General features: G+C 36.3%; 1 protein-coding gene and 1 long non-coding RNA gene across 4 annotated transcripts in view; one reads left to right on the top strand and one right to left on the bottom strand.

The window, feature by feature from the left end:
* Nucleotides 1–16,803, bottom strand: part of LOC136027228 (5-hydroxytryptamine receptor 2A-like) — a 167,072-nt gene that overhangs the window by 81,148 nt on the left and 69,121 nt on the right. The gene's annotated exons all lie outside the window — the stretch shown is intronic.
* LOC136027229 (uncharacterized) overlaps nt 4,923–16,803 on the top strand; it is a 173,023-nt gene continuing 161,142 nt past the window's right edge. For both annotated transcript variants that reach the window (XR_010617547.1, XR_010617545.1), the window contains exon 1: nt 4,923–4,989. This is a non-coding gene — a long non-coding RNA (uncharacterized LOC136027229). The remainder of the gene's footprint in view (nt 4,990–16,803) is intronic.

Here is a 16,803-nt window from a genome sequence, read left to right as displayed (position 1 = left end):
AATTAAGAGTCAAAACTAATTGGAGGGCAAAAATTCCCCCCACCGGCCAACCTTTTTTCTCTTGATACATTCGATTAAAATTTTGAAATAGATCTTTTGTTCCAAATAGTCTAAAGGTCAAACAACTATGCCTCCAGGGTTGAGAGTACCCCCAATAGTCCCCGAGGCGGAAGCTGCTAAGTGTTATCATATAAGATTTTTAACGGGAAAAGAGTGAATGTTTGATACTGGGTCAAAAGAGTACTTGTTTGAAATGCATTACGTCTCAGTTTAGAGGTAGCCATTTTGTTAAAAATAGTTCAAAGATCAGATAACTATGCCTCCAGAGTTGACACTCCCCCCCCCTCAGCATTCGTTGCAAGGGTCATGAATTAAAAAAACTAAATATCGTTATAATATATGCATTATTCGGAAAAGAGGACATAAACAATTCTGGGTTTCCAAATAGGCTTAGGGTGTTAAGGTGAACTTTGAAGAAATACTGAGAGGGATTCCGAATAAAATCAAAACGCACTAAGAGCTAGCTGGTTGTCGAAAGAGAATATAGGTAAGATCATGAAACGGCTGAGGCTAATGAATATTTCAAGGCATGTTGAGAGGATTCTGAAGAACAAAAAACCTTTTTGCCCTTAGAGGGCAGAAACCCACTCAACACTGGTCGACGTGTTTATATTGTCATTTTGTTCAAACTATTTGAAAGCATTAATAACTATCAAACAGTTCGTGGTAACGAACTGTAGGAAGGAGCCAACCGGCTCAATAGTAACTAAAACTCTAAGAAACGGAATATTATACCAGTAGTTACATCGAAAGAACCGCATTTTAATGCTGATTTTAAATATATAAGTTTCATCATGTTTAGTCTTACCCACCAAACGTTGCAAGCCTGATAAAATTTGCCTTATTTTAGAAAATAGGAGGAAACACCCCCTAAAAGTCATATAATCTTAACGAAAATCACACCATCAGATTCAAACTATCAGAGAACCTTATTGTAGAAGCTTCAAGCTCCTATCTACAAAAATGCGAAATTTTGTATTTTTTGCCAGAAGACAGATCACGGATGGGTGTTTATTTGTTTTTTTTTGGTTTTTTCCCCAGGGGTGATCGTATCCAACCAGTTGTCCTAGAATGTCGCAAGAGGGCTCAAGCTAACAGAAATTAAAAGTTCTAGCGCCCTTTTTAAGCGACCGAAAAATTTGGTCGCTTTGGTCCCACGCACATTTTTTCCCCAAAGTTGCAGGATCAATATTTTGAGATAACCATTCCGTTCAGCTTAGTTGAAAACCTATAACTATGTCTTTTATTTTCGTTTAACATTCCCCCTAGCATTGCATGAATGTTTTAACTTAATAACCGTAGCCATTCTTGAGATCAATATAGATACGTTCAGCTACGCCCTTGTGACAACTTGGATGTACCTGGAGTCTTTTGATTTAGTGCAACATTCCTCTTAGTATTCAATTAAATTTAAAATTTAATATCCTTAGCCATTCTCGAAATTTTGAGGATAAGACATTTTTAAATTTAAAATTTAATACTCTTAGCTATTCTCGAGATGCTGAAGATAAGACCCTTTGACAACCTGGATAAATTATGCTAGTTTGACAAGAAGGATGTCGTTAGAATTTCTTGATTTAGTTCAGTAAATTTAGTTGTAATTGTAAAATTTGCAACAGTATTTACAAACACAATGGCAATCGTAGCAGCAATAACAGCACTGATAGTACTAGTCACAAGCAGTAGCAGTAGCTGTCATGAATTACCACACACGTAGTCACTGGTTGTCGCGCAGTTGCAAGTAGTCGCAGTTGCATGTAGTCATAGTTAAAAGTAACGCAGTTGCATTTGCATTCGCAGTCAGAAGTAGCCACAGTCACAGTCTTAAGTTATCGAGATCACAAATAATCTCAATCGCAAGTATTCGTGGGCTTATGTACTCGCAATAGCAGGTAGTTATAGTCGTAAGCTATCACGGTCACACGTTCTGAAAGAAGCAAATAGTCACAGTCGCAACAGTTGTAGTTGCACTCGCAAGTATATCAGACAGTTCGTGGTAACGAACTTGTAAGGAGCGACCCGGCTCAATAGTAACCAAAACTCTAAAAAACGGAATTTTGTTAGCAATAGCTACATCAAAAGAATCGCATTTTAATCTTGATTTTAAATATATAAGTTTAATCAAGTTTGATCTTACCCATCAAAAGTTACGAGCCTGAGAAAATAGAGGTGCCTTTTAAATTTGCCTTATTTTAGAAAATAGGGGGAAACACCCCCTAAAAGTCATAGAATAATAACGAAAATCACACCATCGGATTCAGCGTATGAGAGAACCATACTATAGAAGTTTCAAGCTCCTATCTACAAAAATATTGAATTTTGTATTTTTTGCCAGAAGGATCATTCTTAAGGAATGAGGACAAAACTTGAGCTTTGTTATAAAGAGCGAGGTACTGCTGAGGGGGTAAACTCCCTCATAAACGTAATAAAAACATACGAATACAAAAGTTCGTTACGTAAGCTAATTCGTAAGTTATGTATATCTTTTACTAATAAAAACGTTTGTAAAAAATTAAACGTTCTAGTTGCCTTTTTAAGAAATAGCAGGTGCCTTTTTAAATTTGCCTTATTTTAGAAAATAGGGGGAAACACCCCCTAAAAGTCATAGAATGCTAACGAAAATCACACCATCGGATTCAGCGTATCAGAGAACCATACTATAGAAGTTTCAAGCTCCTATCTACAAAAATATTGAATTTTGTATTTTTTGCCAGAAGGCAAATCACAGATGCGTGTTTATTTGTTTGTTTGTTTTTTTTTTTTTTTTTCCCAGGGGTGATCATATCGATCCAGTGGTCCTAGAATGTTTCAAGAGGGCTCATTCTAACGGAAATAAAAAGTTCTAGTGCTCTTTTTAAGTGACCAAAAAATAGGAGGGAGCCCCCTCCCACGCTAACCATTTTCCCAAAGTTATCGGATCGAAATTCTGAGACAGACATTTTATTCAGCATAGTCGAAAAACCTTATAACTATGTCTTTGAGAACGACTTACTCCCCCACAGTCCCCGTGGGAGGGGATACAAGTTACAAACTTTGACCTGTGCTGATATATAGTAATGGTTATTGGGAAGTGTACAGACGTTTTCATAGGGATTTTTTTGGTTGGGGGGAGTTGTTGAGAATAGGGGGATATGTTGGGGGAACTTTCCATGGAGTAATTTGTCATGGGGGAAGAAAATTTCCATGAAGGGAGTGCAGGATTTTCTAGCATTATTAAAAAAAAACAATAAAAAAATAAATGTGAAAAAGTTTCTTCGTCTTAAAGTTAGGAGCAGCATTAAAACGAACAAAAATTACTACGCATACGAGGGGATTCTTCCCCTCCTCAATACATCACTCTTTACGCTAAAGTATTTTCAATAATTTTGACTATTTATTCTACGGCCTTTGTGATTCAAGGGTCATTCTTAAGGAATGAGGACAAAACTTGAGCTTTGTTATAAAGAGCGAGGTACTGCTGAGGGGGTAAACTCCCTCATAAACGTAATAAAAACATACGAATACAAAAGTTCGTTACGTAAGCTAATTCGTAAGTTACGTATATCTTTTACTAATAAAAACGTTTGTAAAAAATTAAACGTTCTAGTTGCCTTTTTAAGTAGCCAAAAGAATGGGGGGGGGGGGCAACTAGGCCTCCTCCACCCTCCTTTTTTCCCAAAATGATTCCATCAAAACTATGAAAAAGCCATTTAGCCCAAAAAATAAATATGCAAATTTTGTTTTAATTATTCATCTGTGGAGAGCCAAAATCAAAACATGCATTAATTCAAAAACGTTCAGAAATTAAATAAAAAAACAAGTTTTTTTCTACCTGACAGTAAGGAACGACATTAAAACTTCCAACGAACAGAAATTACTTCGTATATCAAAGGGGCTGGTCCCTCCTTAACACCCCGCTCTTTACGCTAAAGTTTGACACTTTCTCTCAACTTTATTTTTTAAAACAGTAAAAAACTGTTTTACTGTTTTAAAACAGTAAAACACTAAAGAGCGGGGCGTTGAGGAGAGACCAGCCCCTTTCATATACGAAGTAATTTCTGTTCGTTTGAAGTTTTAATGTCGCTCCTTAATTTCAGTTAAAAAAAACTTTTTTATTTATTTGATACTTGAAAGAAATGACGACCAAGAATCGCTCACCGACCAATATTCATTCAAACTGTCATTCTTTTAGTTCAATCCCATGGACTTCTTATAAGTAATTTGTGGTCAAACAATCAAACACTTGAAATACAAATGCAATTTGTTTTATTTATTTTTACCCCCCCCCCCTCCCTCAACAAAAATGAAATAGTCCTGCTTAACAGCCTGCACCAATGTTTTTTTTGTTACATATGCTTTTATTTATTTATTTTAATTCCGCTTTGTATTTTTATTGTATAAGATATCTAGCTTGTTCTTTGTCTTTATAGTCCTCAAGATCCCCCTCATCATGCCCTGAAAGTTTCCACTGAATATTCTTAAGCCATTCATAAAATAAAAAAATTTATTTCGATCTGAATGTTTCTATTTCTCATGATATCATAAAAAAAAACGTTATAACCGAGATTACCGAAAAAAATGAATTTAATTCAAAGAAGAGCCAGCAGTATACTGCATGCTGCAGTATTGAACTAGCTCTCAAAGGGATTACACCGGTTTGAAATTTTGAATTGTTTGAACTTGATTCCTTAGCCATGAATTAATTCAGTGACTACAGAAATTGTGCAATCTGATACTTGAATTTTTCACACAATCAGATTTTTGGCGTTTTGAATTGAGAAAATTAAATACAATAGCCAATTGTGGTGTGTAGAGAAAGTTGGATATAATTTGCCTGCGTATTAATTACGCTGTTTAGTGCAGAGAAGGATTAGCAGTTGGACCAACCTCGCACAGTTTGGACTGATTGTTCACTTAGATACATTAATGAGGCTCGGCCCTCACGGAAAGGTAAGTTTCTTTCACTTTATAATCTTTCATTTACTAGGCATGAATCCTGCGAACATTAAAATCGGTGATTTATTCCTAGCCAAATTTGCGGGCTACCCCTGTGGCCAATTCGAATCCTAGAGGTAATGACGACGAATACCGGAGACTGCAAATTTGCTGTTTTTTGCTACGGCAAAAAACACGTTTTTTGCTACGGCAAAAAAGGGGCTGTTCCCTCTTCAACGCCCTGCTCTTTTTGCTAAAGTTTGACTCTTTCTGTCAACTCTAATTTTTAAAACAGTAAAAGCTTTAGCGTAAAGAGCAGGGTGTTGAAAAGGGAACAGTCCCTTTCATATACGGGGTAATTTCTGTTCGTTTTAAGTTTTGATGTTGCTCCTTACTTTCAGTTAAAAGAACTTGTTTTTTTTTTATTTAATTTCTGAACGTTTTTTAGTTAATCCATGTTTTGATCTCGGCTCTCCGCAGATGAATAATTAAAGCGAAATTTGCATATTTATTTATTTGGCTAAATGGCTTTCGCATAGTTTTGATCGAATGATTTTGAGAAAAAAGGAGGGGGAGGAGGCCCAGTTGCCCTCCAGTTTTTTGGGTACTTAAAAAGGCAACTAGAACTTTTAGTTTTTTACGAACGTTTTCATTAGTAAAAGATATTAGTAACTTACGAATTAGCTTACATAACAAACTTCTATATTCTTACGTTTTTATTATGTATATGAGAGGTTTCCCCACTCGTCAATACCTCGCTCTTTACCTCAAACCTTAAATTTTGTCCCCTGAATCACAATGGCCGTAGAATAAATAGTTGAAATTAATAAAAATGCTTTAGCGTAAAGACTGAGGTATTAGGAGGAGGTGAACCCCTTACATGTGTAATATTTTCTGTTCGTTTTGATTTTTAATGCTACTACTTACTTTCAGTTGAAAAAACTTTTCCATATTTATTTTTTCATTGTTTTTTTTTTAATAATGCTAGAAAATGCTGCGCCCCGTTTATGGAAATCTTCTTCCCCCATGACAAATTCCTCCAAGGAAAGTATCCCCCACATAACCCCCTCTTCTCAACCCCCCTCCCAACTGAAAAGTCCCCCTGAAAACGTCTGTACACTCCCCAAAAACCATTACTATATGCAAACAGTGGTCAAAATTTGTAACTTGCAGCCGCTCCCACGGGGACTGTGGGGGGAGTAAGTCGTCCCCAAAGACATAGTTATAAGGTTTTTCGACTATGTTGAATAAAATACCTATCTCAGAATTTTGATCCAATGACTTTGGAAGAAAATGAGCGTGGGAGGGGGCCTAGGTGCCCTCCAATTTTTTGGTTACTTAAAAAGGGCACAAGGACTTTTCATTTCCGTTCGAATGAGCCCTCTCGCAAAATTCTAGGACCACGGGGTCGATACACCCCCTGGGTAAAAGAAAAAAAAATAAATAAAATAAAAACGCATCCGTGATTTGTCTTCTTGCAAAAAATTCTAAATTCCACATTTTTTATAGATATGAGCTTGGAACTTGTACAGTAGGGGTCTCTGGTACGCTGAATCTGATGGTGTGATTTTCGATAAGATTCTATGGCTTTTAGGGGGTGTTTTCCTCTATTTTCTAAAATAGGGCAAATTTTTTGAGGCTCGTAACTTCTGATGAAACTTAAATATTTGAGATCAGCAATAAAATTCAATTCTTTTGATGTAACTATTGGTATCAAAATTCTGTTTTTTTAAGTTTTGGTTACTATTGAGCCGGGTTGCTCCTTACTACAGTTCGTTACCACGAACTGTTTGAAAGTATGCTAAAACTCATACTTCCACCCTACTTTATTATAATATTGAAGATTAGCTCATATTAATTAGTTGCAGAGTAGCTTTAAATAGAGAGGCACAAAAATTAGTAATATGATAAGGGACTCTAGTCTATGCAAGAATAATAGAAAATATTCAAAAGTTCTTCCAGACTTTAAGGTTTTACTGAGATTTTTTCTTTGTTCTTATTGCTTATAATGACAATGGTGAAGACGTAAAATTTGATAAAAACACTTCAATTTAGTATAAACTAATAATTCTTGAGGACTATAAAGACAAAGAACAAGCTAAATATCAGTTCGCATCTAGCATTCATTTAGTGCAGTCGCATTTCGCTAGCTCTGATAATTTGTGACGTGTGATTTGACCAGTCAACAACTAATTGAATTTAAGCCGGATTAACTCTGTACCTGTTTGGAATAAATAACGAGTGAAATACTTTTGAACTTGTAATTGAAACTTGTTAGATAAATTTATAAACTTGTATATGGTTACGGCTTAAGGATTATTTATGGATTGTGGCTGTGAGTTAGTATTCAGCACTACTATCATCTGAGTCGTGCATTGAAATATTCGGATTACTTGCAAATCACTGGATTACTAGCCCCACTCAAAGATAAGTTATTATTTATTCTCATTGCATTCATTTAGCCAGTGTGGATCATTTCATAATTGTGCTTATTCAGAACTTCTCTGTGAATATACCTCTTTCACTTAATTGTTTTTGGACTGATGCCGAGCCGTGAGTGAAATTTGCTTATCATGGACAATTGGAATACCAGTACGCTTTATTATTGCCCAGTTTTGAATTTTGCTCAGCACAATCTCGATGGGGGGGTTGGACCATCAATCTATTGTGAAATACGCTAGTTATTTTTTCCCGTATGAAGATGTTCTTGGAGCTAAGAAACTTTTATATAGCAATTGCTTCCCAGATGAGCCTATACCTCGTCGTTCAGGATCCAGTGCTAAGAATAGTTCATTGTCGGACATTATCGCTACTCTTTCTCGCTGCTCTGCAGAAAATATTGATATTCCAGAGTTCATGATCAAATCCCCGTCTAAAGTCCCTAGCATTCCGGCGTCAGCTTATTCTATCCTTACCGCCAAAGTCAACCAGTGCCTTGATCAGTTAAAATCGCTTGCTCACCTCAATTGTCCAACAACGTCTATTAATAGTTCTTTGGTCTCAGATAGTAAGGGTACCAATCACAAACCCTCTTACGCCGTTGTTCTTAAATATCCGCCTCCAGAACTAAGTGACCCCGTTTCTCGCAAGGAAAAGCTTGATTCTTTCGCCGGACATGACGGTATTGTGTCGGTAAAGTCCGATCCGTAAAAGGAAAAGATGGGTTGTTGTTACGCGGGATAAAGTTCCCGCCAATTCTCTTGCCGCATCTGCTGTTGCGAGCTATCCAAATATTCTTGCTAAAGTGATTTATCGCAAACCTCTTGGAGTAATTAGGGGACTTCCTGATAGTGTTTCTAGCAGTATACTCATCTCCATTATTCCTGGTCTTGTTGAGGCCAGCCAGATCGGCTCTTCTCATACGTTCCGTTTAGAGTTCCTTGATTCCGCTGCACTAAAATCTGCCATCGCTACAGGTCTGCGCTTGGGTTACGAGTCTTTTAAAATATCGGAATACAAAGAATTGCCCAGACGGTGTCTTAGATGCCAAAGTATCCATCATTCGTTAGCTCACTGTCCATGTGCCCCGAATGAGATGAAGTGCTCTAAATGTTCTGGATGCCATTCCAATACTAAAGACAATCCTTGCTTAGAGGCTCCGAAATGTGCCAACTGCGGCGAAGCTCATGTTTCCTACAGTATGAATTGCCCAGTGATAAAACGCGCTCTGAACTCTGCTCCAAAATGAACCAAGCCACTATTTTAAGTTTTGCTTCTCTTAATATTAACGGCACAAAAGACAAAGACTTGTTAATTAATGAATTATTAGTCCATGACATAGTGTTCTTGCAAGAACATCTTTTGACCAAATCAAACGTTTCTAGCCTGAAGCGATCTTCTGTCCGCCATTTCTTTTCGCAAGAGGCCAAGAAAACTAGAGGCCGCCCTTCCGGTGGCCTAACAATTTTTTTCCGTTCCCGATCAAAGCCCTCTGTGATTCATTGTGATGATAACATCTTAGCGATTCAATGTGACAGTACCGCCTTTATAAACGTTTACTTACCTTGCGATCGACGTTCTATAGCATCGTTCACATCTTTCGCTAAATGTTGCTCCAGTTTAAAGTCTCTACTCGAAAGTCTACGTTTGAAAGACCTAAATTGGGTTTTAGCTGGTGACCTTAACTGTGACATTCTTGGTACCTCCGATAGATCAATCCTCTTGCTAGAATCCCTTCCTACCATATATCACGTCGCGGTTAAGAGCCTCCCATTCACGTATATTCATAACAGAGGCTGTTCAAAATCGAACCTGGATCACGTGATCTCTTCCAGTTCCAGCTTAATATCATCGATTGTCAGGGTGGACGAAGAGAAGATTGACGACGATCACCTTATTCTTAGCTGTAATTTGTCCTGTGAGCTATCTGGCAAAATACTTTCGGCTCAGCCGAAGTGGCATACAAAGTTGAATTGGGATCGTGCTAATGTCCCACTATACCTTGCTACGCTAACTGCTTTACTCTCGACCATAAAAGTGCCATATCACCCGCTGCAAACGTCAGTTTCCTCGCCTTCAAGTACAATTGACCTAAATTTCTATTATTGTCAAATCGTCCATTGCCTTAAATCAGCTTCCAAAGCTGCAGTGCCTGTAAATAAAGTTAGGATTGGTACAAGAAAGCCTAATTGGAACGTTGATCCTGAAGTAAAACGTGCTAAGCAAAAAGCCAAATTTTGGCTACGTATGTGGATATCATGTGACCGACCATCTTCCGGAGCTGTTTTCTCTGTGAAACAAAAGTGTAAACTTGAATATAAGGCCAGTTTGAAGAGGGCACGCTTGAATGCATGGCCAGGCCCCACCGATAAGGCCTCCTGGAATAAGGTTATTAATAGTGAGAAATGTTCCCCATCTACCCTATCTTGTCTCCAGCTAGCTAATTTTGTTGATCATTATAAGCGTGTGTTCAGTGTATTTAATAGTTTTCTTCAGTCTTTGTATTATAAGTTGCTTCAACCGCTTTTACCATACCGTCTCCTGCAGGCTCATGTCCAGCCTGTAGCAATATCTGAAATTCGCCGGGCTTTAAGGAGAATTAAGCGTTCAAATAGCCTTGATGGTGACGGCCTTTCTTACCGATTTTTTGCTTATGATTGTCCTGCTCTACTTAACCATCTACAAATATTTTTCCAGTCTTGCTTAGCACAGTTGCTTGTTCCTGATAGTTTCCTTTGTGGCCGTGTAACGTCTATTCAAAAGCGAGGCAAGGACCCCACGTCATGTGTGAATTATCGTCCTATTACAGTATCGTGTTTCTTAAGTAAGTTGCTTGAACATTTGTTACTACCACAAATTGAGTCGAATTGTGATTTTACGCCTTTTCAATTTGGTTTTCGGAAAAGTTTCGGTTGCTCCCATGCACATCATGTTTTAAGCCGACTCATGAAAGATGCCGTAAAAGCTAAAATGTCTTTATACTGTCTTACTGTTGATATTTCTGGAGCTTTCGACAATATTGTGCACTCTCAGGCTCTATTTTCCCTTGCGTCTTCAGGTGTTAATCCTTCCGTACTAAGTTTATTGTCTTCTTGGTATTCAAAGTCTAAAATTCAAGTTACCTGGAATTGCCAAATATCTGACCCGGTAAAAATTAATAAGGGAGTTCGGCAAGGTGCCGTATTGTCTCCTAGTATATTTAAATGCGTGCTTGCATCGAGCCTGCGTCCCCTTAGAAGTTCTGTTTTTTACGGTAATACTGGTTTGTCTTCTATTGCATATGCAGACGACGTTCTTCTTGTTGCCCGGACTCGCCGTGGATTGCTTTCTAATTTTACTATATTAACCAATGAACTATCTAAGATTGGACTATCGGTTAATGCGTCTAAATGCGAGTTTATTTGTTTTAATAGCCCTTATGCGGTCGCTCCATTCGTTACTGGGACTGCAGTTCTACCATGTTCTTCTTTAGTTAGTTGGCTTGGTCTGTGTTTCGGCCCAACACTTTCCGCTACCTGTTCATCCCTAGTGAATCAAGCCGTGAAAAACCTACGCGTCGCTTACGGAAAAATATCCCCAAACAAAAGCCGTTACAACCGCAACGGTTTGTGCATGATTTATAACGCTTATTGCGCCCCTGTGCTTTTGTTTTTATCAGGCATGGCTCATCTGTTTCGTAAGAAAGATCGACATACTCTACGTACGGCTTATTTCAGATATTGCAAATTCCTCCTCCGGCTTCCTAGATGGCACCGAAACAAAAAAATAATTTCTCGATTTGGTTTAGTAGATGTGCCTTCTCGGATTCGGTCTTCCAGTGATGATTTATGTAAAAAGACTGTCAACTTTATTCACGTTTATGACCCTCTGCAGCCTTTTTTCCATATTGATACTGGTTGATTAGTCCATATTGTCTTTTGTTAGTTTGAATTTTGTTTTTCTTCGCTGTTTATCGTATTTGTTTCTGTTTATTTATTTATATTTATTTATAATACTCCGTACTTTGTGTTTTTTATACTTTACGGGTAATAAAGTTCATTCATTCATTCATTCATTCTTATACAATAAAATCACAAAGCGGAATTAAAATAAATAAATAAAAGCATATGTAACAAAAAAAAAACATTTGTGCAGGCTGTTAAGCAGGGCTATTTCTTTTTTGTGGAGGGAGGTGGGGGGGGTAAAATTAAATAAAGCATATGCATTTGTATTTCAAGTGTTTGATTGTTTGACCACAATTTACTTATAAGAAGTAACCAGACATTCGACAAAATTTAGTATTTTAGGGGTCCCTAGCCCCTCCTCCTCTCTGCGTAGGCCTACAATCCTAAATCTGTCATATAGATTTCCTTGCAGGGATACTTCATAGGCCATGGGACTGAACTAAAAGAGAAAAATGACAGTTTGAATGAATGTATGTCGGTGAGCGATTCTTGGTCATCGTTTCTTTCAAGTATTAAATAAATAAAAAAGTTTTTTTTAACTGAAAGTAAGGAGCGACATTAAAACTTCAAACGAACAGAAATTACTTCGAATATGAAAGGGGCTGGTCCCTCCTCAACGCCCCACTCTTTACGCTAAAGTTTGACACTTTCTCTCAACTCTAATTTTTAAAACAGTAAAAAACTTTGGCGTAAAGAGCGGGGCGTTGAGGAGAGACCAGCCCCTTTCATATACGAAGTAATTTCTGTTTGTTTGAAGTTTTAATGTTGCTCCTTACTTTCAGGTAGTTTTTTTTTATTTAATTTCTGACCGTTTTTGAATTAATGCATGTTTTGATCTTGGCTCTCCGGAGATGAATAATTAAAACGAAATTTGCATATTTTTTTTTTGGCTAAATTGCTTTCTCCTAGTTTTGATGGAATGATTTTGGGAAAAAGTAGCGGTGGAGGAGGCCTAGTCGCCCCCCCCCCCAGTTTTTTGGTTACTTGAAAAGGCAACTAGAACATTTAGATTTTTCAACGTTTTTATTAGCAAAAGATATACGTAACTTACGAATTAGCTTACGTAACGAACTTTTGTATTCGTATGTTTTTATTACGTATATGAGGGAGTTTACCCCCTCAGCAGTACCTTGTGCTTTACAACAAAGCTGAAGTTTTGTCCTCATTCCTTAAGAATGACCCTTGAATCACAAAGGCCGTAGAATAAATAGTTGAAATTACTGAAAATACTTTAGCGTAAAGAGTGAGGTATTGAGGAGTGGACGAATCCCCTCATATGCGTAGTAATTTTTGTTCGTTTTAATGCTGCTTCTTACTTTCAGATGAAAAAACTTTTTCATATTTATTTTTTTATTGTTTTTTTTAATAGTGCTAGAAAATCCTGCACTCCCTTCATGGATATTTTCTTCCTCCATGACAAATTACTCCAAGGAAAGCTCCCCCAACATATCCCTCTCTTCTCAACAGCTCCCCCCCCCCCAACCAAAAAAATTCCTCTTAAAACGTCTGTACACTTCCCAATAACCATTACTACACGTACGCACAGGTCAAGGTTTGTAACTTGAATCCCCCCATGGGGACTGTGGGGGAGTATGTAGTTCTGAAAGACATAGTTATAAGGTTTTTCGACTATGCTGAATAAAATGGCTATCTCAGAATTTCGATTTGATGACTTTGGGAAAATGGTTAGCGTGGGAGGGGGCCTAGGTGCCTTCCAATTTTTTGGTCACTTAAAAAGGGCACTAGAACTTTTTATTTCCGTTAGAATGAGCCCTCTTGCAACATTCTACGACCACTGGGTCGATACGATCATCCCTGGGGAAAAAAAAACAAAAAAAAAACAAAAAAAAACAAACAAACAAACAAATAAACACGCATCTGTGATCTGTCTTCTGGCAAAAAATACAAAATTCCACATTTTTGTAGATAGGAGCTTGAAACGTCTACAGTATGGTTCTCTGATACGCTGTATCTCATGGTGTGATCTTTGTTGGCGTTCTATGACTTTTAGGGGGTGTTTCCACCTATTTTCTAAAATAAGGCAAATTTTCTCAGGCTCGTAACTGTTGATGGGTAAGACTAAACTTGATTAAACTTATATATTTAAAATCAGCAACAAAATGCAATTCTTTTGATGTAACTATTGGTATCAAAATTCCGTTTTTTCAAGTTTTGGTTACTATTGAGCCGAGTCGCTCCTTACTACAGTTCGTTACCACGAACTGTCTGATATACTTGTGAGTGCAACTACAACTGTTGCGACTGTGACTATTTGCATCTTTTAGAACTTGTGACCGTGATAGCTTACGACTATAACTACCTGCTATTGCGAGTAAATAAGCCCACGAATACTTGCGATTGAGATTATTTGTGATCTCGATAACTTAAAACTGTGGCTGTGGCTACTTCTGACTGCGAATGCAAATGCAACTGCGTTGCTACTGCGTTACTTTTAACTATGACTACATGCAACTGCGACTACTTGCAACTGCGCGACAACCAGCGACTACGTGTGTGGTAATTCGTGACAGCTACTGCTACTGCTTGTGACTACTATTATCAGTTCTGTTACTGCTGCTACGATTGCCATTGTGTTTGTAAATACTGTTGCAAATTTTACAATTACAACTAAATTTACTGAACTAAATCAAGAAATTCTAACGACATCCTTCTTGTCAAACTAGCATAATTTATCCAGGTTGTCAAAGGGTCTTATCTTCAGCATCTCGAGAATAGCTAAGAGTATTAAATTTTAAATTTAAAAATGTCTTATCCTGAAAATTTCGAGAATGGCTAAGGATATTAAATTTCAAATTTAATTGAATACTAAGAGGAATGTTGCACTATATCAAAAGACTCCAGGTACATCCAAGTTGTCACAAGGGCGTAGCTGAACGTATCTATATTGATCTCAAGAATGGCTACGGTCATTAAGTTAAAACATTCATGCAATGCTAGGGGGAATGTTAAACGAAAATAAAAGACATTATATGCATCCAGGTTGTCAAAACGGCATATATTCAACATTTCAAGAGCAGAAAGAGAAGAATGACAAGTTGAAACATTTAGATATTGTTGATGGGAATGTTGAATTTAAAGACACTACATACATACAAGTTATTAATTGGCGTAACTGCAATATCTTAGGAACGACTAAGATTGGTTAGTTGAAAATATTAGGAAAAGGAATTGGATATTGAACCAAGTCAAAATAGACCATATGCATTCTTGCTGTCCAAATATCAAGTCTGCTATATCTCAAGAGTAGTTAAGGGCATTGAGTTGAAACTTTCAGAGTTGAAGGGATGTTGAACTTAATCAAAATACAGCGTTTTGGATCCCGATTGTCAAAAGTACGTATGTGCAATAACTGAAGATCAGTAGGCTAATTGTATTTAGTCAAAAATTTCAAGAGATGTCATACTAAACTAAAAGGTAATAACTTAAGGTTAAACTTTGTTGAAACTTGTTGAAATTGTTTATGCAATACCTCAGGAATAGCTAAAGATATAAGTCTAAACTTTTATCTTGATTATTCTAGGGATCTTTTTTTTTTTTTATTCGTCGTGGTTGCTTGGAAAAAAAGCACACTATTTAAGATACCTGTAGTTTTCAATGAAAATTTTAATTTTATTTCTTAGACCTTCACAGTTTGGGGAGGAGGAAAGTGGCCAATTTCATCCCTGTCGTAATTTTTTTCGTTTTGAGTTTGACTTGAATATTCAACTTCATTTTTACTCGTTTGAAAATTTATTTGTTCATTTTCATTTGCACCTGTTATCTTAATGTTTGCTCGTTTATTCTAATTTCTGTTTGTCTTGAGTTTTATTTTATTTTTTAATTGTAACTTCTGGTCGTTTTCAGTTTGAGTTACTATACGCATTTATTTCTTCTAGCATTAAGTTTAACATGGTTCTTCACTGTTCTTTGAAAAACTTCCTTTTTGGATTTTTTTTTTTTTTTTACTTAATCAACAAAAAGAAGTATCAATAAAGATACAACATTGTTGTTAGTAAATATAAGACTTTAGATATATACTCAAAGTAAAAAAAAAATATCAAATCCATTAAGTTATTTCCAAGTAATAACAATTTTTCGGGGTTCATCAAAGAAATAGATGCTAGGCATTTACGCGTGTCGGCGCTTTAAATTTCTGACCCAGGCATGGTGAAAAAGAACAAAAATTAAAGTAAACATTCAAATCATACCATAAAGGGAAATACATGCAAAAAGCGAATAAATGAATTGCTATAAGAACAGAAAATAGTCACAAACAGGAACTGGCTACCACTCCTTAAACACTTCAAAACACATAGCGTCTTTTGTGCTCTTCTTAAAACGGAGTGTATTTTCTACATTTTCTACTTTATAATAATAACATTGTCTAATCAGAAATTAGCACGATACAATTAGTATAGTGTTGAAATCACCAGTGCAACAGCACAAACACATAAAAAAAAGAGACAGAAGGAGACAGATTCGTTACATTTAAAGCTACTTACCAAGAGCTATTAACCTTTGAATTGTTTTCAAAAAAGGGCCAAACGCCCACATAGGGGCGATTGGTCTTGAGGATATTGCACCCTCAAATTCAGCGCATCAAATGATTCAGGTCCATATATACAAAAATATGGAATTTTGCATTTTTTTTTTTTAGATCATGGATGTGTGTTTGTTTGTTTCTTCTTTTTTCTGTTGCTTTTTCTGTCCAGGAGTAATCGTGTTCAATGATCCAATGATCCAAAATGTTCTAAGAAATTCAGGAGATTGCTCATACAAAAGGAAATTAAAAGTTATACTGCCTTTTTTAGTAATCCATTTAAAAACTTTTTCCACAAAGAAAGTTTTAAAGAAAAATAGTAAAGAGCTTCATTAAACGAAAAATGAGCAGAAATAAAGTCAAATTATCTTCCAAGAACAAAAATACCTCAAATCGCCATCAATAAATAAATGAAACCCAAAACGAAAAGAAACTACAATAAATAACCGAGTCAAACTCAAAACAAGCAAAAATTAACTTGAGTAGGTTTAACAACACCCGCACCTTCTCAAGACCAGAACATAATATGCTCTTTACTGAAAAAAAACGGAAACAAAGGATCGTGGAATGTCTGCTGAATTTATATATATATATATATATATATATATATATATATATATATATATATATATATATATATATATATATATATATATATATATATATATATATATATATATATATACTAATATTTATTCCTGAAAGTCTTAATAATTGTTTTATTTATTAAAATCAAAAGGGTGAACTTAATTCTTGTGCATTTTGTTTTCAGTAAAGTGCAAATTATGTTCTAGTTTTGAGAAGGCATGGGCTTGTCAACCCTACTCTTGTTAATTTTTGCTCGTTTTGATTTTGACTCATTTATTGTAATTTGTCCTCGTTTTTGGTTTCATTTATTTCTTGATG

This window comes from Artemia franciscana, chromosome 5 (genome assembly GCF_032884065.1).
Source record: "Artemia franciscana chromosome 5, ASM3288406v1, whole genome shotgun sequence".
Taxonomy (NCBI): Eukaryota; Metazoa; Arthropoda; class Branchiopoda; order Anostraca; family Artemiidae; genus Artemia; species Artemia franciscana.
Note: the sequence above shows the minus strand (reverse complement) of the source record. Positions and strands in the feature narration are given on the sequence as shown.